Genomic DNA, 27,082 nt, shown 5'->3' with positions numbered 1-27,082 from the left:
GCATGGAAAGGCAGTTTCTGTGCCATTCTGTGGATGAGACACGTTCTGTGAAGACCAGAGGTTAAGAGGTCTGTAAGGAATCTCTTTAAGTCTGTTCTTTGTCTCCCAGGTGGGGGAGTCAATCCAAAGAGCTTGTGATTGCTATCACTGGTTACCATGTGATGGTCACGCCGTTCATCTCTTTTGACCATTAATCTTAATAACTTGCCCCAAAATTGACAATCTCCTTGGAATTGTCAATAAGTGTTCTTTTGTTTAAATGCTGTGAGCTACTCAAAGCTACTGGTTGGTTCCGGCTGGTGGGGCCAGGATCTGATTTACGACATCCTGTGTCTTGGACCTCTGTGGAATTTGTCTCCTCATGTTTCAACCATGTTTTGACCAAATCTGAGATTGTCTGATTCGGTCTGATACCCAACACTATGTAACCATGGTTCCCTGAGTAGGGAACGAGACACTGCGTCCTCTAGGTTTCGTGCCATGCTGCGGACGCAAGCTTCAAGTGGATGATGTGTTCTCCCGGTGCCTATTTATACTATAGTCGCACCGGTAGTGACGTCATGGCTGTCGCCGGTTGGTGTTTTTTCAATGTATGCTTCAGACACGGGTCACGATGAGGCGTTCCCCATAGCGACCCCAAGAGTACGCAGTGTCTTGTTCCCTACTCAGGGAACCATGGTTACGTAAGTAACCTGAGATGTTTTTCTGAATTGCTAAAACACATTTCTTGAAACCATCACTCATTTTCTCAAAACCTTAAACACAAATCTAAATTATATAAATACTCAAACTAAATTCACGAAACCTCTGACTTTTCAATCACTGCAAAACCATTTCACTTGCACTCAAAATCAAACGGTACTCTCAGATCACACACACGAGTTAATAAAATAAACACTACAGAGCATTCATTAGACACTACAGAGAAAAATGGAGAACACAGCATCCAGAACATTACAGAAAAAAGTATATTGTATTGAGTAAACTATTTTGCAATTCTGTAAAAATGTATAGTAATTGCAACTGAGTAAGGTGAATATATTGTATAGGCCTACTGTATGTACTGCAAGAATAGTATTGTGCCGAATATTGAATAGTACTGAATGTTTGTATATATTCAGCACTTGGATACTGCAAAAAGGCTGCAGTCCAACTGCAAATGCCAAAAAGGTCAAGTAAAACTCTAAATGAATAGCATGTTACTGTACACTCAAATATTTCTCAAAACCTTAAACACAAATCTAAATTATATAAATACTCAAACTAAATTCACGAAACCTCTGACTTTTCAATCACTGCAAAACCATTTCACTTGCACTCAAAATCAAACGGTACTCTCAGATCACACACACGAGTTAATAAAATAAACACTACAGAGCATTCATTAGACACTACAGAGAAAAATGGAGAACACAGCATCCAGAACATTACAGAAAAAAGTATATTGTATTGAGTAAACTATTTTGCAATTCTGTAAAAATGTATAGTAATTGCAACTGAGTAAGGTGAATATATTGTATAGGCCTACTGTATGTACTGCAAGAATAGTATTGTGCCGAATATTGAATAGTACTGAATGTTTGTATATATTCAGCACTTGGATACTGCAAAAAGGCTGCAGTCCAACTGCAAATGCCAAAAAGGTCAAGTAAAACTCTAAATGAATAGCATGTTACTGTACACTCAAATACTCTAAGTTGTGCAATTGTAAAATCAGGGTCAATGAGTGATTCATTCTGTCTCAGTATCATGTCTTTGTGCTTGAGTCCGGCCTGAGGGCTTTGTCCACATCACAAGTAATGTTGTCTTTTTTGATAGACAAAGAGAAAAAACCCACTGGTCTGACAGATCCAGCATTGATAATGTAGCCAGGTAAGGTATAGCCCAGGTATGATTGGCTGATGTCATGCCAGCCTGTGAACCTATCTCTACCTGTGTCCCCACTCCTTTGTGATTGGTTAACATGGTTTAAATCCTATGAACCTATCAGTGTTGGCATTTGATAATATAAAAAGGGAAGTCTTTGATTACTCAGGATACATCATCCTTGGTATTAGACCAGGGGTGTCAAACGCAATTCCTAGAGGGCTGGTGCCCTGCAGAGTTTTGTTTCAACCCTGCTCCAACACACATATCACATAGTTTTTAAATAAGCCTAAAGGACTTGATTAGTTGGGTCAGGTGTGTTTAATTAGGGTTGAATCTAAATTCTGCAGGGCTCCGGCCCTCCAGGAATTGAGTTTGACACCCCTGTACTAGACCTTTGTGGTAGTATGTCATTATGAACAAGGGATGGGGCTTGGTGCGTCCTCTTGTTGTGTTTTAGCAGTTAAGCCTTGTTCAGGTTAGTCTCCCAGTTATAAAAAGGGTTGTTTTGTTTATATAAGGAGAGGCTTTATTTGGTGTCTTCTTTTGGTCACCAGCATACTAGTGGCCATGATCTTGCGTGGTGCGCTACCATGCATTTTTCAACATGGTAAATCTCTCTCGGTATGTATGACGGGAGCTTGTCATGTGTTTTAATGAGTGTAATATTGTAGATAATCTTTGTTTCATGTTCAGCAGGTGTAACTGCACATCCAGGGGTTTCCAGTAACTTGGTTGGAGACAAATGTGCATCAGTGATGTGACTGCACTGCTGCTTTGTTTTTAGTGTTTGGGTGACCGTTTTAACTTTGTCTGTCTTGGTCTTATTTTGGTTAACTTGGTTTGTATGGGTTTTCTTTTATTCATCCATGAGCAGCCATTCATTAACATGCGTGTGTGTGTGTTAGCAGGGAGACAAGATATTTGGCCTTGGTCAGCCATTTTTTCTCTCTCGTTGGTGCAGACGACTGCTCATTTTTATGTTTTCTTTTTTGTTTTTTTCTTTGTACAAGTAGTTGTCGAATCTGTGTATGTGGACTCCTTTTGGAGTAGATTGTTCTGTTGTGGTATGAAAGTGAGTTTTGTATTTTTGACTGTCTTGAAGTTTGTACCAGTTTACCATGTTATCATATAGGAGTAGAAACTTTTTAAAGCTGGGGTTGCAGTCTTTTAGCGTGTCCACATGGAGTGCGGTGCTTAACCAATTGTATTGCTTTCACAACTGTGGTGTGAGTTGAAAATCCAAAAGGACCCCGCTGGCCATTTCTCTCCTACTGGTCATTCATGTATTTTTGTCTAATTTTAGTTTAAAAATAAATTCAGAAGCAACACAGCATATAGATGCATATATTCAACATAGACTCTAAATGTAATATCTTATTTAGCATTGCTTTGCAATTGCAAGTAAATTTGATTAAGCATTTTTGATATTTTTACTGAAAGACAAGTCGAAAACTAAGAAATAATTGTCCTCCAATTACTGAGGTTTGTTACAGGACGTTAAGTATGTTCTATATTTCCTTGCAATGCATTGAACAAGTATTCAAATTGACATTCTTTTTTGCATGCTGACTTTTGAATTAAAAGTTTTTTATTAGCATACAGAAGCTTTTGCACCCTATTCTGTGGCATGCATTATAAATGGACACTTTACAGTTTCAGCATTCATCTTTGCTATATTGTGCTGTTCATCAGCTGAGTTTGTAAGAGGCTGGCTGGATGGATCATAGAACAGAACAAGAACTTTTGAACAACATCAGCACTGACAAAGCAAACGTCTATTTATCAGTTTCTTTTTCGCTTATCAGCTCTCGGCGCCATTCATTGAGGTTGTTTTAAGTCACCTTCACCTTCTGACATAAGATACACTTGAGCAGGAGACATAACATCCCTCTGTTCAATTTACAGCTTCCTGTTAATGAATCCAAGCAGTCATTCGCTGGACAAGCTGAAGACTCTATAGAAGTTTGAGGTGCTCTCTGGTTAGCTAATGGTATTCGTAGAGTACTATTCATTCACTGCTTTCTTGGCCTTGCACCATCTTGTCAATTTGGCTGAGGATTGTCTCCCGCTTTCAAACAAAATCAAAAGGCCTGAAAGCCAAGTGGTTTGTTAGCTGTATGTCGAAGTGATACTACAATGCACCCCTCATTTAGATGGTCAAGGAATCTGACACAAAGCATGCGCAAAGCCCGTGTAAGCGTTAGAGCTTCCCGGTTTGGCTCGCTCTCCGCACCCTTAGCTCTCTTCATGCTGCTCCAAATGAATGGACGGCTCTGATGTGATCTGTGCTGTTAGCTGGGAAATGTGGATGCAGAATGGCCATTATAAGAGTGAAGAACTGTAGAAAGAAGAAAGAAAGAAGAGAGAGATGAATCTAGTCTGCTTGCATTGAAAGATGAACTTATTATGAATAATGCCTCTACTTTTCCATCCAATTCCCAATTCCATCTCTCAGCCCATTGTCAGTCACCCCATTACCGCTTCAGTTTTCATCCCTGAATTCGATATTGGGGAATTGATCTCATATTTATTTAAAAGAAGATTGTCTTTTATTAAAACAGATTTATTTTCTCTCCAGCCGGATCCAATGAGATAAAAGGAAATTATTGAGAAAGTCCAATGTGTTCATTCACAACCTCATTTGAGTAATAAAATAACACTTTTAACCCATAAAGTATTAGTTAGGATGTTTTCTTTCATCCGAATCATTCTAATACTTGTTAGCATGTGTATGAATGTTTAGAAGCTGTGTATTCTGAGAGATGTCATGTTCAGGGTTATTAACTAAAACTACTTAAAATAAAATAAATGCTAACTGAAATATATTATATATATGAAATATATTATATATTTAAAAATATATTATTTCAGCTAGTTGCCAGTGTTTGTTATATTCATATTTATTTTGTTTAGCTAATGTTCTCTTTCAATTAGCTTTTTCTCGATATACCGCTTCTGTGTGCATCTTTTCATACAATTATATAAACCCATCTGCTGAAATATCTGATGACTCGTGACTGAGTCCAGATAGGTGATATGAAGTGCTACAAGATGGCTGATAGCACTGTAGCCATTTATCTCACTCTCATTTTAATTATTGCTTATGCTTCATTCCTCTGTTTTTCTTTTCCCTGCTACTTTGCATGATGAAGAAATCCCAGTGTGGCATAATGTAAGACATAATCACTTTATCTGGAGCTGGTTTCAGACAAGAACATGTCCACTTTCCTCTGTCATTTCAAGGACAGCTGGCACAGCTCCAAAAGATAATTTTACACCAGAGAATAGAGGAAAGGGAGAGAGAGAGAGAGAGAAAAAGAGAGAGTTGCATGTATGCATGCCCTGCCAATCAGTTCAGCTTCTCTTTTACATGCCATAAAGAGCTGCACATCAACACAGATTCCTACGCCAGCCATCTCTGTTCCTAATGGATGTGTTTGTGAGGAAATGAATAGCTCTTCTTTTCCATTAAGTGTATTGGAGGAATTAGTAGTTTGAGCATAGCCACTGCAAACCATGTTATATAAAAGTTCCATCTCTAATGCATTTAACTTTCCCCTCCTCTTTCCTCACCATCGGACGGGAATAATTTTTAACAGATGAGGCCTAAACTTCGGAGAGAGCCAGATGTCATGCTTTCTGGAATTTACATTTCTGGTTCTAGTTCAACTGTCTGAAACTGGAGTCAACAGCCAAGTGAAGCACTCTCTCTCTCTCCCTCTAGTTTTTCGTACGTCTGAACAATTATACGGTTTTTCTTTGTCCTCCAGATGGTTGATGGGTTTTTCATTGCCACTGAACTGTCTCAGCTTTGTTTAATGATAGCGCAGATGTTATTGCTCCATTCTGTAACTCATCTCTATTGTCTTGTTTTCTTCATTTTAGTGCTGTCATCGCTGTGTGCTAAAACATTGTAGTCATCTCTGTAGTTAGAATATATGTTCACTGCCTCAATTTGAAGAGATGGTTTACTCTGTTATAATTTACTCACCCTCATGTCATTACAAACCTGTAGGGCTTGCTGTGAAGCACAAAAGAAGAAATGTTGAAGACTGCACTGGCCATTCTTTTACATATAATGAAAGCTCAATTCATGTGCTGATTATATTTGAATTATTTTTTTTAACTTTCTAAAGGGACTGCATTTGAATGGATGCAGATAATGAAAGGAAACATTCTGTATAAACTAATATAGGTTTTCCAGATATACTGTAGAAGCTAATCTCACAGTTTAGGCCAGAAAAATCTATGGTGTGAAAGATTCAGAAGTTCTAACTGATCTAACAAATCACTAACAGTTCAGATGCTGTCCTCAATTCCCCACTTGTTTATCAAAAGTTACATTGTTCTCTCCCAGTGCTACAAAAAAACTATGCTAATAGTTCTCCTTACAAACTGGGTCACCTTCATCCGTCAGTAAGCATACCTCTCAGTCACCACTTATAGAGATCAGTACCTCTCCGCACTGAGTGTGCAGGGCAGGACTGTCAGCGACATCTGACAGATGCAGCATTTCGTCGCGCAGATGCGACACGTCGCGTGGTTTTCACCGTGTGATCAAAGCCACATGATGAGTTCTGATGTCAGGCCGCAGTGTCCCATGGTCTCTACAGTGAGACAGGAGGAGTGCAGGGAGTTTTTTGTGCCATCACATTTTGCCTGTCAGGCTGATGCTTCGGATTGATTCACTGTACGATGTGTTTGGCACTATTGATGCTTTATTAAGCTTGTCGGGAGTTTCTAGGAAGCCCTGTTAGAGTGTGGGTGGAGATGCTGAGGAATGTTGGCTCCCATTAGTGACTAAGACCACCATGAGACTGTCACATCAGATCATCAGCTAAAACAGCTAAAACATGTCCCACCTCACTAGCAGCAGCGACAGTGTCTGGATAATGTGGAAGGCAGTCATTTGTAAGAATCAGACTGATGATGCCTACAGTAATTTACTTGCAGGACGTACTGAACTTTTCATTGTGTGCTTTGCTAATGATCATTATGAACAGCTGTATAAATATGGCTTGGAAAATCACTGAGTGTTGATATGAAGAATACAATGTCAACTCTAAAGTCTCAATGTCAACTCTAAAATAAGTGATTTTTTTTTTACTAAGTGAGATAAACTAGCTTAATACCGCATTGTTAACTCATTTTAATGTATTTTAAAATATAATTAAATCCCAGAAAATGTATGCTACTGTTCAAAAGGTCGGCCGTCCAGGACCGAGTTTGGTGACCCCTGCCTTAAATGATCAAAAGTGACAGTAAAGACATTTTTAATGTTACAAGAATTTCTGTCAAATAAATATTGTTCTTTTGAGATTTCTATTCATCTAAGTATCCTGAAAAAAAATGGTTTTCACATTATTATTAAGTTTTTTTTTTTTTGGAGAAGTAAATCAGCATATTAGAATGATTTCTGAAGGATCATGTGACACTGCAGACTGAAGTAATGGCTGTTAAAAAAATCTGTTTGCCATCACAGGAATACTTTTTTTTTTAAATATTAAAATAGAAAACTGTTCTGTTAAATTGTTATAATATTTTACATTATTATTGTTTTACTGTATTTTGATTAAATAAATGCAGCATTGGTGAGCAAAATAGACTTTTCAAAAACCTTACCAACACCAATGGTATCAGAAAAATATATTGGTAAATATTAAATACATTTATGTATTTAATATTTATAAAAAAATGTCTTGTAGATTTTCACATATTCATATATTATAAACAGTATAAATAGTATGAATCCAAAATGTACATTTAAAAAATCATCAATACATTGCATATTTTGAGACAAAATTGTAAGTCTCTTTGGCTACATTCATGTCCACAGACATAAAATCTGTCTTCATTAGAAAATTATTCATGCGTATATAGCAAATAATGTTTTAGAATTCTGAAAATGCAAAATGTTTTCTCTTACTCAATAGTAGCCTATTTTAATTATTTTTATATATCTTTATGTAAGTAGTGTTTGTGTATATTTATGTCTGCATTTGGAAAGCTACAGTATGAAGTCTGTGTGTGTTTTCTCTGCGATAGTTGTCTACAGGCAAGCTGAGATGCCTTGGAGGTGGCACTGAGGACCCTTAGAGCTCAGGCAGAAGAGAAGGAGGCCGAGCAGTCACGGTTAAAGGTAAAAGTAATCTGTCACCAGCTCTGTCAGCTCTGACTTCACTTCTAACAGCGTTAAATGGGGGGATCTGATCTCTGTCTGATCTCTTAACTGTATCTGTAACTGATATATTTTTTTACTTTATTTATTTAATTTTTAAATCCTAAGTTATATGTTTGCTTTGAGATATGCCAGCAAACTTGAAAAACTGTTTTTTTTTCCCCACAGTGGTTATCAGGTGAAAGTCTCGACATTCAATAAATATGTTTACACTGCCACACACATCCTGATGATATCAGTCAATTTTGCCTTTGCATTTTTGCATTCTGCTGTCACATCAGGAAGGTGGCAGACACGTATGATAGTAATTTCACCCCGTAGCTCACTTGTAATTGGTTAAACTTATTGTATTACATCTCACCCCATGTTACAGCACTCCCTGGTTCCTGTGTGCACATGCAAAAGAGTTAATGAGTCGCAAGGTCACGGTGCTGCCCTCTATGGGGCCATCCTTCATGTCGCCTTCACCGTTTCTCGCCTTCTCTGATTGGCTGGAAGGATTCATGAGGCTTGTTTTACATTTCATCACTGTTAATGTACCAAGAGTTAATGAACTTCTCTTTTTTCGCTTGTTTTATCACTCAGGCCATCCACAGTCACTCTTCTAATCAGCAAGCACTTCTTAATCAGCTATGAGGTCATCTGGAGGTGGACGAGTGAGTACCCAATTCTGATACATAGACGTTGGTCACGTATGCCTTTTACATCAATGTACATAAAACACTTCACTCATTCCTTCAGTTTCAGTTAAAAAGCTATTATTCAGTCTGACCCTGCCCTCTCTTAAAGGAATAGTTTACACCCCCAAAAATGAAAAGTCTGTCATCTTTTACTCACACTCATGTAATTTCAAGCCTATATGACTTATGTGGTAAGTACTGTATTAGTAGCTTCGGTCTGGATGAGCGATGTCAGGATGAGAAATGTCACATAATGTGTTTTATAGCTTGAATAAACATGGGTTGCATAAGTCTAGTAAATTTTAGCGATTTAAAAGCTTTTTAATACTTTCTGAGCAAGTATAAATAAACATAAAATAAAATGATAAAATGTAATTTAATATTAGAAAAGCTATATATGTATATAATATATATCAATGGTATATATAAATATATATATATATATATATATATGCGCATAAATGCATTATATATACGAATTAATGCAAAAAGGTTCTTTATAGTGGAAACAATTCTTTAGATGATTAAAATGTTCTTCACACAAATAAAATTATGACATCCCCATCTGTCTGTCCATCAAAAAAAGAAGCCACATTCATAAATAATGACCAGCCGTTGCTCCGGAGGAAATAAAGACCATTAAAAATTCCAAACTAATACTTCCCAGCCTCTGTCGAGCATCATTAATCAATGACAGCTCCTCTGTTCGTTTCATTAAGAGAATAGAAGGTTAAAAGGAGTGATGTGATGAGATAGAAAACCTGCCTCCAGCCGTGACCCACCTAAAGCCTGACCCTTCATTAGGACTCATGAACTGCCCTCTCTGCATACTTAATGGCCTGCCTTGGTTTGTGTTCAAACCCCACTCGTTTGCTTTTGCGTTTCAGATGCAGCGCCTGCTGTCAGTCAGTTTAATGATGTAGTTTGACGGCTAGATGAATAGTTCCCTTGTCTATTTGAACAATTACCAAAACCGTATTAATATAAATCTTTCGATCCAATGTGGATAAAGGCATATATAATAATCTAAATTGAGCCGATAAGGGCGGTTGAAGGAGATGCCTGCCTTTCTTTTTTTACATTTTCTTTTTAATTACTTGTGGTTCACATAAACAGCTTGTATGTATGCGTATAAGTGAGCTGAGATAAGTCACATTATTTGCATGGGTTTCAGTCTTGGACTCATATATCAGTATAATATCATCATAAAATCTCAATCCTGCCACTTCCATAAGAGCGCTGGGAAGGCAGTCAGCATGACGTGAGGTTGTTATTAGATGTCTTTAAGGCTTGTCCTGTTGTCAGACATATCCAGAGATTTATTAATTTTTTTTATATCTATGCAAATGAAAACTCCTATATTTGAGTACCGCCTTGAATTAGCTGCTAAAATTAGCATCTAATCGACACCTTTATTGGAGCCAGTGCATTATGGATGAGACACTCAGGGTGTCCAGATCTGACCGTACACGTTGGTCTCCTAGTGGTCAACACTAAGGGGTCTCAGCTGGCCTATTCAAAACAAGGGCAGCTGGTGTACTCCGAAATTACACTTTGCATTGTTTTATATTGGAAATTCTTGGAAAACAAAACAATTACTGCACAAATAATAGAATCATGCAAATACGATGTCACTGCAACACATGTAGAAATGCCTTGTTGAAAAATATCCCGCGTAAATATGTTGAAATGGACAAATTGCTACATCCCTTAATGGTATTTGTGAAACGTGAAGTTTAATAGACGCCGATTAGAGTGACAGCATGTGTTAGGGAACCGTTCCAAAACAGACGGCTGTGTATGAAAGCTCATCTCGTCTCTCGCCCTCCCCTAACAGCTGCCACCATCGGCACACGCCTGCAACAATTTGTCAACAGTCAGCAAAACACTAAATCAAGCCGCAATTATCTGCTCTTAATTAGCAAACGGAAAACGATTACAAGCGTGGATTACTCCAAACACAACACCAGATGCTCTGACACCAGAAGGCATCAGCCGCCCAATAATCCAGTCAAGTTGTCAACAGATCACAGGCTAATTAGTGAAATTACAGGGCCGCTGATTAGGATTTGGAAATGGAGAGGCATGTGGTGAGGTTTAGTGGCTTCGGTCAGGATGAGCCACCATCATGGATGAGAAGTGTCAACTATAGTGTTTTATATCTTGAATAATGGGTTGTGTGAAAGTCTAGTGAATTTTAGCCTTTAAAGGGGTCCTATTATGCTTTTTCACTTTTTGAATTTTAGTCAGTGTGTAGTGTGTATGTTTGGCATAAAAAGATCTACAAAGTTGCAAATGTCAAAGTCCACTCCAAAGGGAGATATTTTGTTTAAAAAAAATCCCTTTTCAAGAACAACAACGAACGGCTCGTTTGGACTACAGCGTTGTTTTCCGGGTTTTGTGATGTCACAAAGCGGCCCATTAGAATATCATTAAAATAATTCCAACCTATGGAAATTTGAATGGTTGGGGGGTGGGGAGGGGCGAGGTCATGTTTAGAACACTTGGTTGAGTGCATCAGACAAGACGACGAAGAAGAAGAAGTGCTGCTGTAGCGTCAAGTTTTCGCAATGTTGAAGAAACACTGTTTTTTTTACTCTGTGTCTTTTGAATTTCCTTTACAGCAGATGTTTTCTACCTCACTGAGCATTTTAACTCAGTTATTACACATGCACCTGAATTTTCAAGAACAACAACGAACGGCTCGTTTGGACTACAGCGTTGTTTTCCGGGTTTTGTGATGTCACAAAGCGGCCCATTAGAATATCATTAAAATAATTCCAACCTATGGAAATTTGAATGGTTGGGGGGTGGGGAGGGGCGAGGTCATGTTTAGAACACTTGGTTGAGTGCATCAGACAAGACGACGAAGAAGAAGAAGTGCTGCTGTAGCGTCAAGTTTTCGCAATGTTGAAGAAACACTGTTTTTTTTACTCTGTGTCTTTTGAATTTCCTTTACAGCAGATGTTTTCTACCTCACTGAGCATTTTAACTCAGTTATTACACATGCACCTGAATAATTATGTACGTAAATAAATATGTATGTTACAGTTATGAAAACGTTTTTATAAATTGCTGACAGTAGAATCCTGGACATTATAAAACGAATAGTTCCGGTCCTTGATTCTGATTGGCTGAGCCACGTTCGAAGCTGTTGTAAATTACTCTACAAACATACAACTTTGTTTACAGTTGTGTGTTACTCGGCAACCACTTTGTTGCTCCCACAGCTGATTCTGAGGAACTACATTGTTTGGTGGAAGAATAATGTTGTTATTAATGTCATTACACTTTATTTGCTCTGTTTTATTTTGTGAAACCTTACTATGTATATGGAATAACGTCTCGGTTACGTTTGTAACCCTCGTTCCCTGAAGGAGGGAACGGAGGCGTCATGTCGGAGGACCGACGAAATTGGGATCTCGCTTAGAGGGACCAATCTACTTCGAGTGTAAACTAAACGAGCCAATGCACACAAATATATATATACAATAATATACTTTATGTAAGGTAACTATGTATATGGAATAACGTCTCGGTTACGTTTGTAACCCTCGTTCCCTGAAGGAGGGAACGGAGGCGTCATGTCGGAGGACCGACGAAATTGGGATCTCGCTTAGAGGGACCAATCTACTTCGAGTGTAAACTAAACGAGCCAATGCACATTGGCATGCGATTATTGCATCCAGCTGCTGCTGATCACAGCGTGAGTATAAGTAGGCAGCAGGTGCAGCGCATATTCAGCTTTTCGCTTCGGAGCCGAGCGATCACATCGTTCCGCTCCTGACTACTCTACGGAGAGAAGACTGAACGAGTTCAGCACGCTCTTGGAGAGCTCTTCGTGTTGGCGGACGGCGCTTCAGCGGTGGTGGTTTCCCGTGTCGAGTGGGTTGCACACATCAGGCTGCACTACCCCCTGATTGTGTTGCAAATGATCATCTCCCCTGTGCGCCCAGCACGCTAAAAAAAGCAATAAGCCCCGTGAAGCTGTGGTTTACAGTGAATTTATAACCGCGCCGTGCCTAACAACGCCCATTAGCTGTTATAAATTCACTGTAAACAAACAGCTTCTTGGGGCTTATTGCTTTAATGATGTAATCTGCAGAATTTACACTTCAATTATGAGACTATGGTATAAATAAATTCAACTGTATAACAGTTTCACTGCAATTCATGTTATAATGTTAGAATTAAAGAACAATAAACATAATACATATTACTGTTGCACTTATCTGTACATAGTAAATGCAATTATTTTTCAGCGAGTGGGGGGTGTGCCTGAAGTGTGAATCCGTATTCAGAAAAGCACGGAAAACAAATAACATTTGCTAATGGTTGCCTGTTACATTACAGTACATACAATTTCACTTACCACATAAACAGAGTTAGGAGAGTTGACTGAGGATAATGGCGAATGATTTGTAGATTCTGAGCACCACTGACAAAACATCTAATCTTGTCAAATGTGCGGTAAGTACTGCAGCTCCATAGTAAACAGAGTACTGGATCCCAGACCAATAAAATTAGTGTGCCTCCTCTATTTTAAAACCCACGAGCCGCCACTGGTTCCCACTAGATTGCTTATGTATGTGTGTGTGTATTACCATTAACATTTTTGGTTTCCAAAAATAGGTTTGGCCAGCTGGCCCTGGTACCACAAAGAAACAAGTTTTCTTGGCCTGTATAATTTTTCCTACTTAATAACAGTGAACATTTTTGTGTAGCCAATAGTTCAGCCACAATTTGGCTTTCAAAAATAAACAAACTCTGAGAAATATTTGCTTGTGTAAAAAGTGCTAAACAGCTATAATATATCTCAGTCATGGCATACTGTATATATAGCAGGCCATGTTTATGAATTAAGCAGGGTATTAAAATTTTATGTGTAAGCAATTACTCACCAAAGATGCCCCATGTTTCTGGTGAATTTTTGCCTCCATGAAGTACTGCAACTTTACTTTTGCCCAAAGGAAAAAGGGTTTCAATTAGAAAACTATTTGACAAGATAGACCAGAGGGATCTTTCAGGCTCAACTTGTTTATTAATGGTTGGCACGCAAAGCCAGGAAGACGTCGATTAACTTGGCTTTCAAAATGCTTCGCTGTCCTAAAAAACAGCTCAGACGTACAGCTGTAATACATCAGAATTAACGCAAACTCCTTCCCATTCCAGAATGCCAAAGACAGAAAGCAGAGAAGGTACAATTAGTACTTTATTACATGAAACCTCATATAGTTAAAAATATGTCTGGCAGAAATGTTGCAGATATTAAATATTTGGCTGGTGGAAAGCTTGGAGCAGCATCTAGTTACGGTCTTCTAATTCTTGTCTGAAAATCAAGCACAAGGTTGTTTTTTCTTCTTTTTTGCGTTTCTTTTAACCCTTACTTTTTTTGTTCCCTAGACATGCAATTGGTGTGCTAGGAAATGGGGTCTCATTACTGTGGGACATGGCAAGGCCTGTGTTATTGCAATCTTTATTAAGAAAATCTCTAGATGATCTTGTTTTTTTTTTCCCATGGTCATGCGAACCGTGGTCTTTAATATCAATTGATTAGATGCAGTCTGATGAAAATTACCAGACAACATTTGTTAAAGAGGACTGTTATGATTTGTCAAACAGAATCTTATTCTTAAAAAAAAAAAAAAAATCATAATTGGCATCTTGCATCTGGGCTTTCTTCCTTTCCTCCTTCTCGTTTTTGTAAGTTTTTATCACTAATAGGATATAAAGTTTGTGTGGGGGATATGGAATTCATTAGAGATGAATATGCAACTCAAGCATGATGGTCCCATTCCTGTTCATTGCTCTTTACTAAGATAAGATGAGACTTGGGTTACTCAGTACAAGGACATTAAGAGTACTTTAATAGGCAATGTAGGCCGAGCTTTACAATGGCATTCATAAAACACAAAAGTATTTAAAAAGTTGCATGCTAATGCGGCCCTTCACTGTACAAGATCATTTGGGCATAAAATGGGCTGTTTGGAAGTCTGGAAGAGAAGGTTATGTTATGCTCAGTGTTCTGTAGACGATTAATTAGATGGCCAACTCCTTTCAAAAGATTCAGAGACAACAGAAAGATGTCATGTTTAAAGCATTTTAATGGATAGTACGTTCTTTGCGAGACTCAAGCCCAAACAGTTTTCAGTGTTATTAGGCCTCTTATGAAATCTCCATGTTTATAAGTGGTGCTTGCTTAGGCAAGCATCACTATTATTATTGCTCATACAACTCCTTTTTTTGTTCTGTGGACTTGAGTGGTACCTTAAATCATGCATCACAACTTGTGATGTTCTAAGTGATCACACCTACGATTGTTTACCTGGTAGACAACAAAACTGAAGAAAAATCGTATAAACTTGCAGATTATCATAGAGACTTGGCGATAGGCTCATTTTGGGCTTAAGGTACATTCAGCAAAATTCTGTGGACAAAATGGTCCGTTGTTTTTCACAGCTCACACGTCCTGCAGCTTTCTCTTGGTCTGCACCAACAGAACTATATTTCTTCTGTCATGTCGACTTTTCCTAAACAGGGTCTTGTTATGAGAATAACGCTTTTTGTCTGAAAGCCATAACAAAGCTGTGTTTTCCTCTTCAGGAATGCATTTGATGGCCCCATTGGCTTCATTTCTCTCTCATGTACGGGAGTCAGCATGATAGTCTGGTTGCCTGTAATTTCAGTCAAATTGAAGATGTTCCATCAAAGCTGAAATCCAATATGAAGGCCGTTAGAGTTCGCAGACAGGTATGTTGCAAAGGCCTCGGAGCTCTTTAGGATGATGATGGTAATGCGGATGTGTAGGTTGCTCTGGTGCACATGTAACTAAATCCATTTCCCTTGCGAACAGTTGATAGCACAGCTGAGCACTTTAGCAATGCCATTTCGCTCTTAATGCCAAACTGCAGTTCAAAAATCTTTAAAGGCAGTAGATGAAACTCCTTTTTCACAAAGAAACTCTCTCAGTCTTCCTGACAAAGCCCACACGACCCAGCATGAGAGCTGTTCCTGTCTTAACTAGCAGGTGAAGTCACTCGGCCCGCTGTGAGTCCAGCCATCAGAGCAGCAAGATCTGATGCTCTTTCTGTTGTCTGATTTCAAATCCATGAAAGATCATCTACTTGAAAAAAAAAAAACAGTTAAAAGCTGTTTCACTTCCTCAGATAAATGGCAAATGCCCCCCCCCCCCCCAAAAAAAAATAAAAAAAAAATAGAAGGAATCTTATCAGGAGTAAGTAAAAGTGTGACATTTCCCATTTAGGTTTCTCTTTTGATAAACATAAAATGTTTTTGTTCACCATGCTGAGATTTTTTTAATTAAAATAAAATTGAGATATTTAAATTTTCAATAAAATTTAGATATTTTAATTTTGATATTTTTATTTTAATTGAGAAAATTATACTGTGCCGTCTTATCTAAACAGGCTGTGTAGATTAATAATTTATGCTCATACTTTAAAAGTAAATTGTATAACTGTGCAGTGTTCATTTGTTAATGTTAATACACTTTTTTATGCTTGGTTCATTTCAGAGGTCTGAGAGTCAGAAATCTAACGTTTATATATGAACGTTCCAAATGAACTCGGATCCCTATATAATAATAATAATAATGATGATGATGATGATAATAATGATAGTAATGATAATAATGATAATAATAATTTGTTTATATTTAAAAAAATATTTGTAATATTTGTTGTTGTTATTATATTACACCATTGTTATAAATAATGAATACATTATAAAAAAAGAAATACATAAACAAAAAACATATATTTTTAATAATATTTATCAGATTTTTCAGGGTTTTAAAAAAATTAATTCAGTGAATGAAAAATTGAGCAAAATGAGATCTGAGCCCATTTTAAAGACAAGGAATAGTGTGAATTCAAAGAAAACTGGGTTATTTATTTATTTATTTAAAAATAAATAAACAAACAGACAGACAAATAAATAACTAAATATTAAAAATAGAGCAAAATGAGATGATGAATATTGTGAATAAAAAAATGGCTTCTTTATCAATTGGTTCACCTAAAGAGGTCTGACTTTGGTTCTCCTCATTGGAAGTTGTTGTAAGGGATCACCTGCATTTTCCCTTCTCCCTAAAGGCTATAACATCTTCCTGGTTGTTGTGTGATGCACTGTCTCAGCATCAGCTGATGTGTCTAATGAGGTCTGTGAAGTGCTCAGGTGAATCCGGTACTGTAGGACCCTTCATCTCTCCCCATTGCAGCCCTACCTCGAGTCCAGTGTCAGTGACTGATAACTGTGGACAGCTCTCAACAGAACAGGAGGTAATTACAGCAGCCAGAGTGAGAGAGAGTAGATAGAGGCAGAAAGGGATAGTGGAAGTAGGAGTCTTGTGAAATATTCTCATTACAGGTCACCACAGTAATTACCTGACACCTACAGATGGAGTTGCCTCTTAATCAAAAGAATGAATCATTACTGATATTGATTCAAACTAAGATGATTGAAGTAATGACCGCACTAAGTCTGTCCAAAAAAAATTAAAAATCTCAGTCATTTTCAGCAACTTCCCCTAGCCGCCGTTCCTGTTCTAAATAATAATGGAATGTCTTACTTCATTCCAGTGTAATGGCAGGAAAATGAGCATGGCAGCTGCGACTAAATTGCCCCTGTCTAATCTGCATAGATTGCAGGGCAAGAATAAAGTCAGACAGGATTTGATTTCTAATTTCTGCACTCTCTATTCATAATAGCCCTTTCTACAACAACATCCTTTTATGAATAAAATGAGCTAGATTGAATGCAGTTACGACCAAAAATATCATACTGTTGACTGCCTAAGATCCATCAGTGTTTTTTCCCCCTGTTTTTACTTTAGTTATTAGGCCTGGAATTAAATTATAGTGTATATCCAATGACAGCACTGGCACTGGAGGCTTCTTGAAAACCAAAGTTCATACAAATCTATATCTTGTTAACTCACAACTTTTAATTGAACACAGCCTGTCAAAAATTCATGAGTAATTGGATGTCACCTTGATTTTTACCCCCTACTTAACAAAGAAATGAGTATTAGCCTGTTTCTTTGTGAGTGGCTGGTGTCATACAGATGTGAGACGTTCCCTGTGGTACACGAAGCCAATCTGTCTCCTCTCATTGCTTATTTCCACCTTAATGTGGAAAATGACACCTAACAAGGTTGGTTAGTCAGGGGAAAGACCTGTGCCTCTTTACAGACCTGGGTTAATATTTGAGAATGTCATTAGCGGTTATATAATTATGCAAAGCTGAGAAACATTCACTTGAACTCTTGAATGCAAAGTTAATTAGAAATTACTTAAGAAGGGTCATGGGGTAATTAATTAATATGCCTTGTGGGAGAAAGCGTAGAGTATAATCAGTTGTTTAGCATGTCATAAAAAGTATGAGCTGATCAAACCTGGTCCTGACTGAGTAGAATTATGCAGATGAGACCTACGTATGATTATACTTCACAAACCGCCAACCATTCACTGGTGGCCACTATATTGATTACTGTTAGATGGGCTTGTAATCACAGCACTCCCAGGCCATTTGATTAGATGGATAATCTCTGGAGTGCAAATGAAGTTTGTGATGAGAGGCCATATTTCGATGGGCATAATCGCAGTGTGAGTATGATGCACCTGCAGTACCAACAGATTATTGTCTCAGATCTTTTGATGAGAAGAGGAGCATATATGTCTCATTATGTCTTTATCCAGCTGTCTCCTGTATCTATATAAGCATGCCTGAAGAATCATTTATAGAAATGCTAAAACTGGAAGAGTCTGGTTTTGTATTTTGTTGCTGTTGTTGCTGCTGCTGCTGCCAATGTTTATATGTTTTTTAAAATATATTTTTGCACATTTCAGCAATGTTTTTGTTGAAGCACATGAATTCATTATAGTTTTAATTCATGCAGTAAAACCCTGTTCTTAATTTTAGCTGTAAAGTTGTCAAAATCATAATTTTACACCACTTCCTTTGCTAGTGTCATTCCACATATCATATGAAAGTTACCGGGTACTCAAATTTGTCATTATAATGTCATGACATCAAAGTTGAAATATTGGATATAGGGTACCAATCAAAAGTTTGTGGTCAGTAAGATATATATATATATATATATATTATTTTTTATTCATATTTTATAAGGGGGGGGGGGGTTGTTTAACTAACAGTAAAGACTTTTACATTGTTGCAAAAGATTATAATTCAAATGTTCTTTTGAATTTTCTTTTCATGAAATAATGACATGTTGTTTTCGTATATTTCCATCAAATAAATGGCCAGGACAATCATTTAATGCTCAAAAAATTGTATTATAAGAATTATATCAAAGTTAGGAATATTTCACATTTATTTACTTAGTACACAGACTCTGTCTGAATCTTGAGTTCAGCGGCTCTGCTCTGTACTGTTGTCACATGCTGGCATTATAACATGTTCTACTAGGATGATTTATTGCCACTCAGAGTGCCATATCAAAGACTTGTTACTGTTGTCTATGAAGTGATTGTCTTGTCACGTTTGGAGGCTATTATTTGTTTAGTTTCATGGTTCACGCTGGAAATCGGCTGTAAATTAACAGCTCTAATCTCTTAAATTGGTCATTTTCATGTGAAAATTGCACCATTATATCATGTCTATGCTTTCATACCAAACAAAATGCTAACAAGAAAACATATTATATATCCCATTTGCATTTTCAAAGCCTTATGTGTGAAACCAGCCATGAGAAATGTTCCTGTGGCATAATGGCTGCCGATTAATGGCTCCTAAATGTCATGCATGTTTACTCCGACATGTTTGGAACCGTTGTTCCCTCCAAGCGCTATGTCTAGCTATGAATGGCAAGTTTTGTCGGAGGTTGATCAACAACTCGATGAAGCGATGCAGCAGTGTTGCAATTTTCATTAAGTGCCCCGTGCAGTTTTGTGGAGAATGATCAACACGTGCCACAAATATTCACAGGCAAGCGGCTGTGCTCCAGGCGGGCTGAGGCTTGTATAAATATTGCCTTGTTACCTTCAGTGTATTCTGACATGCATAAACACACTGTGTGCTTAATTAGAACAAATGTGTTATAATTCCATAAACAGTGTAGGTAACGAGGAGCTGGTGCGTGTTCATGCAGTTGTGAAGCAGAAGTAACCAGAAGAACAAGAAGCTGGAGAAGGAGAGAAGTCCTACAACACAGCTGGAACGGAAGCAGTTAGCAGGCAGTGCACGACACTCGATCACACCCTTCATTCTCCTTTCCCATGAGCCTTCACACCCACCCCAGTTACACTTGGCTCTGACCTGCCACCACGTAGAAGAAGAGAGAGAAATGTTGCACCTCATCACTCAACGCAGCCTCCTGGAACCAGAAATGAGCTCTTGACACAACTGTGGGAAAGATTTCTGACATGCAGAGTGTGATGTGACCTGTCCAAGAAGTGGCCCAAATGATTCAGAACCTGGTTCAGGTATACTGCACCTTTAAGAGCATCCTTATGACCTAAATATTCACAGCCTGGAGAAATTGATTCAATATTGCTGTAAAAATGAAAGGGAATTAAGAAGAAAGGTAAAGGAGAAGGAAGTGAAAAAGTATATAGTGGAAAATTGGCCTCTTAAAACAGTGGTTATTAACACTTTTGACACCAAAGTCCCCCACTGACAACAATATTTGAAGGCCCCAAGAGTTTCCAGTTGTTATTTATTTACTGCATAAGGATTTTTTAAAATCCTTTTTGGATTAGACTAGTTTTCACCCAACGTTTGTGGTTTGTATGTACCGATTCAGACGCCCATGTTGGTGGGAGTTTGTGTTTTCTAAATGTGCTGTGGTTGTGTGCATCATGTATGACATGTATCTTTTTTTTTTGCATAGTTTTCATGTATTACATTTTTTTAATAAACATCACATGAGTTTATAGAAGTGGCTGCTTATAATAAACCCATAATTCAGCAGAGAAATCGTATTTTACCTGACAATGATATTAAAAAGGCTGTCAAGTTTCTGTGATTTGCCTTGCCTTAATTTTGCTATTGGTCTGCCGTCCATTTTAAAAGGTGCAATATGTGGAAGATTAATGCACAAACTGTAGCTCAGGTTAGTAAAATGTATATTTATAAAATGTATAAAAAAATAAAATAAAATTATAAGATTTTATTAATTTACACGAATTTTCCAGGTTTACAAATCACATTTTTCACATGAATTAAGCTACCTCATATATCCAGGTTTTTCAAGATAGTGGGAATAGTTAATTGTGATGTACATCAGAGTGAAATGTCACAATACAGAAGAAGAAAAAATTGTTGATTGGATATTAAGTCAGACATGAGTTTGCAGGGCCAAGGTTTATGCTGACCACCTTACCCAAATGACTGGATAAGTCTAGAGAGAAGAAGTACAGAGAGAAGTTGTTTTCACCAGAAGGTGTAGTAATGACATTTTGACTGAACATAGCAAACTAAACTAAACTAAAATAAACATATAGCATGCATTTCTAAAATAGATCAAGTAAATTTTCATTTTATGCCAACTTTACAAAATATATTTGTTTTTATTTGCTTATTCATTTTGATTGTTTTGCCTTATTTTAATTAATTTTAAGTCATTTTGAAACCCCCTTAGAGGTTTACTGAGCCTCCCTGGTTGAGAACCACAGTTTTAAAGGAACAGTGTACCCAGAATAAACATTCTGTCACTGTTTATTTATGACGAATGGACTTAATTTATGGTGCTTTTTTTTTTGTTCTTTTTGGAGCCTGAGAGCCTCTGGTCACGATATACTTTCAGTGTATAGAAAGAGATACTTTATAGAAAATCATACAGGTTCCTAATTGTAAACACAAATATTTTTTTTTTCTCCATTGATTGACTGTCTGACCTGTGTCTGTATTTCAAGCTGTAAAATATGTACATGTGCCATGGAGTGTTTTGTTCATGTTGAAGTTTTGGTAGTTAGTAGGTAAGGTGTATATTTTCGCATATGCACTGCAGCCCGGGTCTGAGGCCATATATTTTACTGAGAAAATTAGCTCTCATCAGTGCCTAGTGATTCTCCTCATAAATAAGCAAAGGGATGATTCACCCTTTGCCTGCACTCTGCTTGTTAATAATACATTGTTATTTTGGGCCAGTTTGCTTGGAACACCTTTTCCTGTCTAATGAAGGCGCCAGCAGTTGATTACCATAGATATAATCACATACAATTATGATATGCACTCTACGTGACGTGTGTATTACTTTTCAAGACTTTTGTGTCTTTGTTAATACAAAATTATATTACATTATTAATATGTTGCCCTTGGTATGTTGTGTTCTTTTAACTTGTGTTCTTTTAACATTGTGTGAGATCATAAAACAAATGTAATATTTTATGTTATCTTCAGTTGTTTGTCTGTGCAGAACTTTGTGCCATAATGCTAAGATGTTGCTATGCAGTTGCCATGGTGTTCTGGGTTGTTACCAGGGTGTTGATATACAGTATCTTAAGTATTCTGGGTGGTTGCTACAGTATGCCATTGTTTCAGAGTGTTTTCAGCACATTTCTATGCAGTTGCTACAGTGATCTGCAGGGTGTTGCCATGCAGTTGCTAAGGGTTTTCTGGGTTGTTGCCAGGGTGTTGCTATGCTGTTGTTCTGTTGTTTTTAGCACACTCACAAGCAGTTGCTAAGGTGTTCTGGGTGGTTGTTATAGTGTTGCAATGCAGCATCTTAAGTATTCTGGGTGGTTGCTACAGTTTTCAGTTGTTTTTTTCAGCACATTGTCATGCATTTTCTGTCCTGTCCTGTCCAGAAACTTAGTTCTTTTTAGTCATTTACATTATTTTTTTTCTGCATGGTGTTTAGCACATTGCCAAGTGGTTGCTAGGGTGTTGCTTTGTAGACCCTTAGGTCTTCTGGGTGGTTGATATTCGGTTGTTCTGCATGGTGTTTAGCACATTACCAAGTGGTTGCTAGGGTGTTCTAGTTGTTGCTGGGATGTTGCTATGCTGCATATTTTCAGAATTTCCATTGTTACACAAACAGTAAAGGATGACATACATAAATGAAAAGTTTAGGGTTAGAGGTTTGTTCAAGTCCATAACTCTAAAAATGTGAATCAGTAATGATGTCATAGCAAGCCCCACTAAAAATGAATAGCTTGTTGTTGTCGTTATTTAAAAACCTTGCTGTATTTACAGCAGGCATAAAAAACAAACATGCCGATGCTTGTGATTTATATGTTTCTGCATCTCATGAAAACAGCTGATTGCTCTTCCGTTTGATAATCCAATGAACTCCTATACTCCACAATCCATCTTTTAGTCTTTCACTGTCACTCGCATAAGCTTGCATATAAACATCTTTAAGTAGAAATGTGTCTTGAATGTTGGTGAATTTCATGGAATAAATAATAGAAAGGAAAAAAAACTGAAAAGGACAAGGCTCCGTTGGCTAAACAAATAGACCTTTAAGACTGCTCTTTGAAATGACCCTTCTGTGAAGAAAAGAAGCCGTTTCACTGTGTTAATGAGGAACTGTTTGGAGATGCAGGACTCTTAGTGTGGCATTCACACTCATCCGCAAGAGGCGAAGCAACATTAACCAACTGATTTTTTTTTTTTAACCCAAGGATTATACATTTTAATGAGGGAAGACATGGCTTGTTAGTGGTATTAGTCATTTGCAATGTCACAGTTAAAAATACTCCTTTTTAATGCATGCACACACATCTTAGCCTCACATCCATGGCATAGTCATTAAAAATAAAACCACAGGCTTTTAAGATTCCAAGCCAAGCCAAAAGTACCGGGAAGAAATAGTCTCTTGGAAACAATGGTGTGGAATCATCATTTGTTGTTGTTTAAAACCTGATGACGGTTTCTAAGGTTAAGCTGGCTTTTGATGTGTTTTTAACTCATTTTAGTCTAGCAGGGGGATTAATTTTGCCCCCTTCCTGCCTCAAAAATCCCCTCTCGAACATAAGTTCTTATTTTCAACATAGCGAGCACTTTTTATTAAAAGAAAAAAATGAGACCAGTATCATCTCCTCCCTGACTTCCTGCTATAATTTGAGTTAATGAAGATGTGGTCGTAGTGCGTGTGGTCCTCTGGAAAATGATGGTACCGTGAAAATATTGCCATGCAGTACTTTCGTCCCTCCCAAAATTAGCTTTTTTTCTCTCTACGCAAACTGTGGGAGCCCTCTCCAGCCAGGGATGTTGACAATTACCCATGATATTATGGTGCATTATTTTATTTCAACATTGGAATGAAAATAACCCCGGGCCCTTCATGCGATCCGTGCACGCAAATGCATTACATATGTGTTCATTTTCTCACCTTGAACTCAGCTGTTTCAAATGACGTTAAGACGAGGCACATGGGCGATGGGCACACCAGCTTGGCCCTAAATTTCTGCTCTGTTTCAACAAAGTAATCGTATGGTCTCTTACCAATGACAGGCATTCAGGAGAATCATCAAACCAGCTGTGTGTTTGTGCGAGGGAAATTTCCACAGTCATAAAGGAGTCGGAATTCATCACGACAGACCATAGCTCTGTGTTGCATTCAAGAACACCCACACTTTTATTTTTGACTTTTTTTCATTTCATCTCTTTATCAATCTCTCTCTCTGTCTAATGGACTGGCTATTTTTTTTAATTCTGTGATGTCAAACTCAAAATAGGTTTATTGTAGGGTTTATTTATTTATTTTTAGCTTTCAATTTTAGTTTTCACTCTAACATTGTTAATTTTATTTTCATTGTTTACTTTTTTCAATTTCAGTTGTGGTGTTTATTATAGTTTTGGTTATTGCTGCCGAAGTTCATGCACTAAAGGTATAATTTAAAAATGTTTGACAGCATTTAAAAATGTTTACAGTTCCTGGCATAGTCTAGATGTATTACTACGTAGAGGCATTTTCATGTTTAATATATGTGTTGTAAAGATTTCAGCTTTTATACACTGTACCATGCATCTAAAAAAGTTAGTTTTTTTCTCCTAAATGATGGCATAATTCACTTTTAGCAGATACATGCATTTAAAAATGACTGTATTTCTAATCTGGGAGCATTTTTAAATATTATAGTCAAATTACTGGAGGCAATATGCCACTATCCTGATCTTGTTACTGTATTTAAATGCATAATGCTTTAAATTAATGTAATTTAGTTCATTAAATCAGTAGGGAATGAAAACGGATCTTAAAAATAAACTTGTCTGTTAAAGGATCATTATAGGTATTGGCGAGCAGAACCTGAGCAGCACTTGTTAAATTGGCTTTTTAAGATTGAAAGGAGAAAAGGCAGACAGATGCAGGGCATATGCACCTGATTGGACTGTAAATGAGGGTTGAGAGATGTCTGTCTGGGCCACGCTGAGCTTAGATTGGGCCACTCTATGCTGATTACCAACTGCAGCTTTATGGTATCTGAATGTGAACTTGTATGCAGGGTCATGGTCTGCACTCATTTCCAGACAAAGAATCATGCATGTGGAAGCCTAACTAGTCCTGATTAGTAAAGAGAGGCAGAGGAGAAATGTAAAACTACTCCACAACCCTGCCTAGGTCACAGCTGCCCTTTGGCACCCATTGCCCTTTGGACCCGAATGCTCTGTGATCACATGTCAAGATCAAGCTCATTTAAACGATGCCTACAAATCAGCATCTACATATAAGAAAGAATACACTCCACTGTTAGGTGTGGCCCATTGAGCACATTTTAACCCCTGTATTCCCCAGGCTCCTACAAGATCCTCTCAACCCCCTGTTAGCCGGAGTGGAACGCAAAGGGTTAATCCTGAAAGAGCGGTGACCTTTATCCTTCCTAGCTCAGTCCTCTCTTTTTTATCAAGCCTCTCCAAAGGGACTCATCACACGTGAGGCTCTACGGAGGGAGAGAGCACAGCATTGTCCTTATCACCTCCTCCCAGAAAGTGGGGAGTAATAGGACTTTGTAAGGAGAAATGAAGCCAGGCCCGATGGTAGCTGATTAAAAATTGACTCTGCCACATCAAAGAGAATTTGAAGGTGAAAATGATGATCACTTCCCTCTCTCAGGGACCCACCACCATTTCTTTTATTCAACCTTGAAAGATTCCCACTGAATGAGGAAATCTCCCCCGAGCCCACTCATTGGAGATGGAACCTGACGAATGAAGATCAGTGAGCACTTCATTCTCCATATTAGAAAAATCATATAATTCAATTTTTTAGCTAATGACATCTTAGGACAGGGGTGTTTTGTTATCAGTGTGGAGAAATTAATCTAGCCTTGAGTCCATGTGCAGACTCTAGTCTAATTGCTTTGCTAAAGGAGGGGAACTGTGGGACATATTCATGCATATGTGGCTGGGATGTGCAAAAGTACCGATTTTAAAAACCGAATGCAATTAATGCATTCGAGAAAGATTAATAGACAAATGTGTGCTAATAGCATATTTTAGTTCAGGAATCTGATACTAATGGATTCATTCATTGTGTTTTTTAGCTAAATTCAACATAAACAGGCAATTCTCACTAAACTTTTTAAGGCTGGACTTCCATCATTATAATCACCATATTGGTGCCTCTGTGAAAAAGGTTATTGACTCTTTCAACCATGAGTTCTTACTTTTTTGACTGTATTTTTCATGATATTCATGCATTTCATGTATTGTTTTGCACAAGAAACTTCTTTCAAAAATCTTACAACCCCAAACTTTAATGTATATTATATATATGCATCAGTATTTGTCATTATTGGACAGAACAGTTTAAAGAGAGACAGGAAGCAGTCGAACGGAGAGGCGAGTGGGGAACGGGATCAGGAAAGGACCTTGGGCCAGAGCCTAAACTCAGGAGTGCCAAGGCTTTGGCTCAGAGAATATGGACAATATGTGAGTATTTAAGCATGTCACAAGCTTCATTTGAGGTCACCAAGGCTGTATTTATTTGATCAAAAATACTGTAAAATAGTAATATTGTGAAATATTATTAAAATGTATTACATATAATTTGTTATTAAATTATTTATATGATGGCAAAACTGCATTTTACTCAGTTATTACGAATCTTCATTGTCACATGATCCTTCAGAAATCGTTCTTATATATTGTTTTGTTGTTCAAAAAACATTTCTTGTCAATGATAAAAACAGTTGTGCTGCTTAAAATTTTTGTGGAAACTGTGAAACATTGTTTCAGGATTCATTGTTGAATAGAAAGCATATATTTAAAATAAATAAACAGGCCAAATGTCACTGTCACGTTTAAACAATTTAATGCATTTTTGTTGAATAAAAGTATTAATTTCTTTCAAAAATATTATTGACCCAAAACTTTTGAAATGGTAATGTGTATATATATATATATATATATATATATATATATA

The 27,082-nt window shown here is 37.4% G+C and overlaps 2 long non-coding RNA genes across 2 annotated transcripts in view; one reads left to right on the top strand and one right to left on the bottom strand.

The window, feature by feature from the left end:
• LOC107590323 (uncharacterized) overlaps window positions 1–13,306 on the bottom strand; it is a 22,486-nt gene extending 9,180 nt beyond the window's left edge. Inside the window, exon 1 of the long non-coding RNA XR_001609766.1 lies at window positions 13,231–13,306. This is a non-coding gene — a long non-coding RNA (uncharacterized lncRNA). The remainder of the gene's footprint in view (window positions 1–13,230) is intronic.
• On the top strand, window positions 2,238–3,195 carry LOC107590324 (uncharacterized). The gene is made up of 3 exons (XR_001609767.1): window positions 2,238–2,344; window positions 2,424–2,490; window positions 2,563–3,195. It is a non-coding gene; the product is annotated as an uncharacterized lncRNA (long non-coding RNA).
• Window positions 13,307–27,082: the final 13,776 nt, after the last annotated feature.

This window comes from Sinocyclocheilus grahami, unplaced genomic scaffold, assembly GCF_001515645.1.
Source record: "Sinocyclocheilus grahami isolate Dianchi unplaced genomic scaffold, SAMN03320097.WGS_v1.1 scaffold126.1, whole genome shotgun sequence".
Taxonomy (NCBI): Eukaryota; Metazoa; Chordata; class Actinopteri; order Cypriniformes; family Cyprinidae; genus Sinocyclocheilus; species Sinocyclocheilus grahami.
Note: the sequence above shows the minus strand (reverse complement) of the source record. Positions and strands in the feature narration are given on the sequence as shown.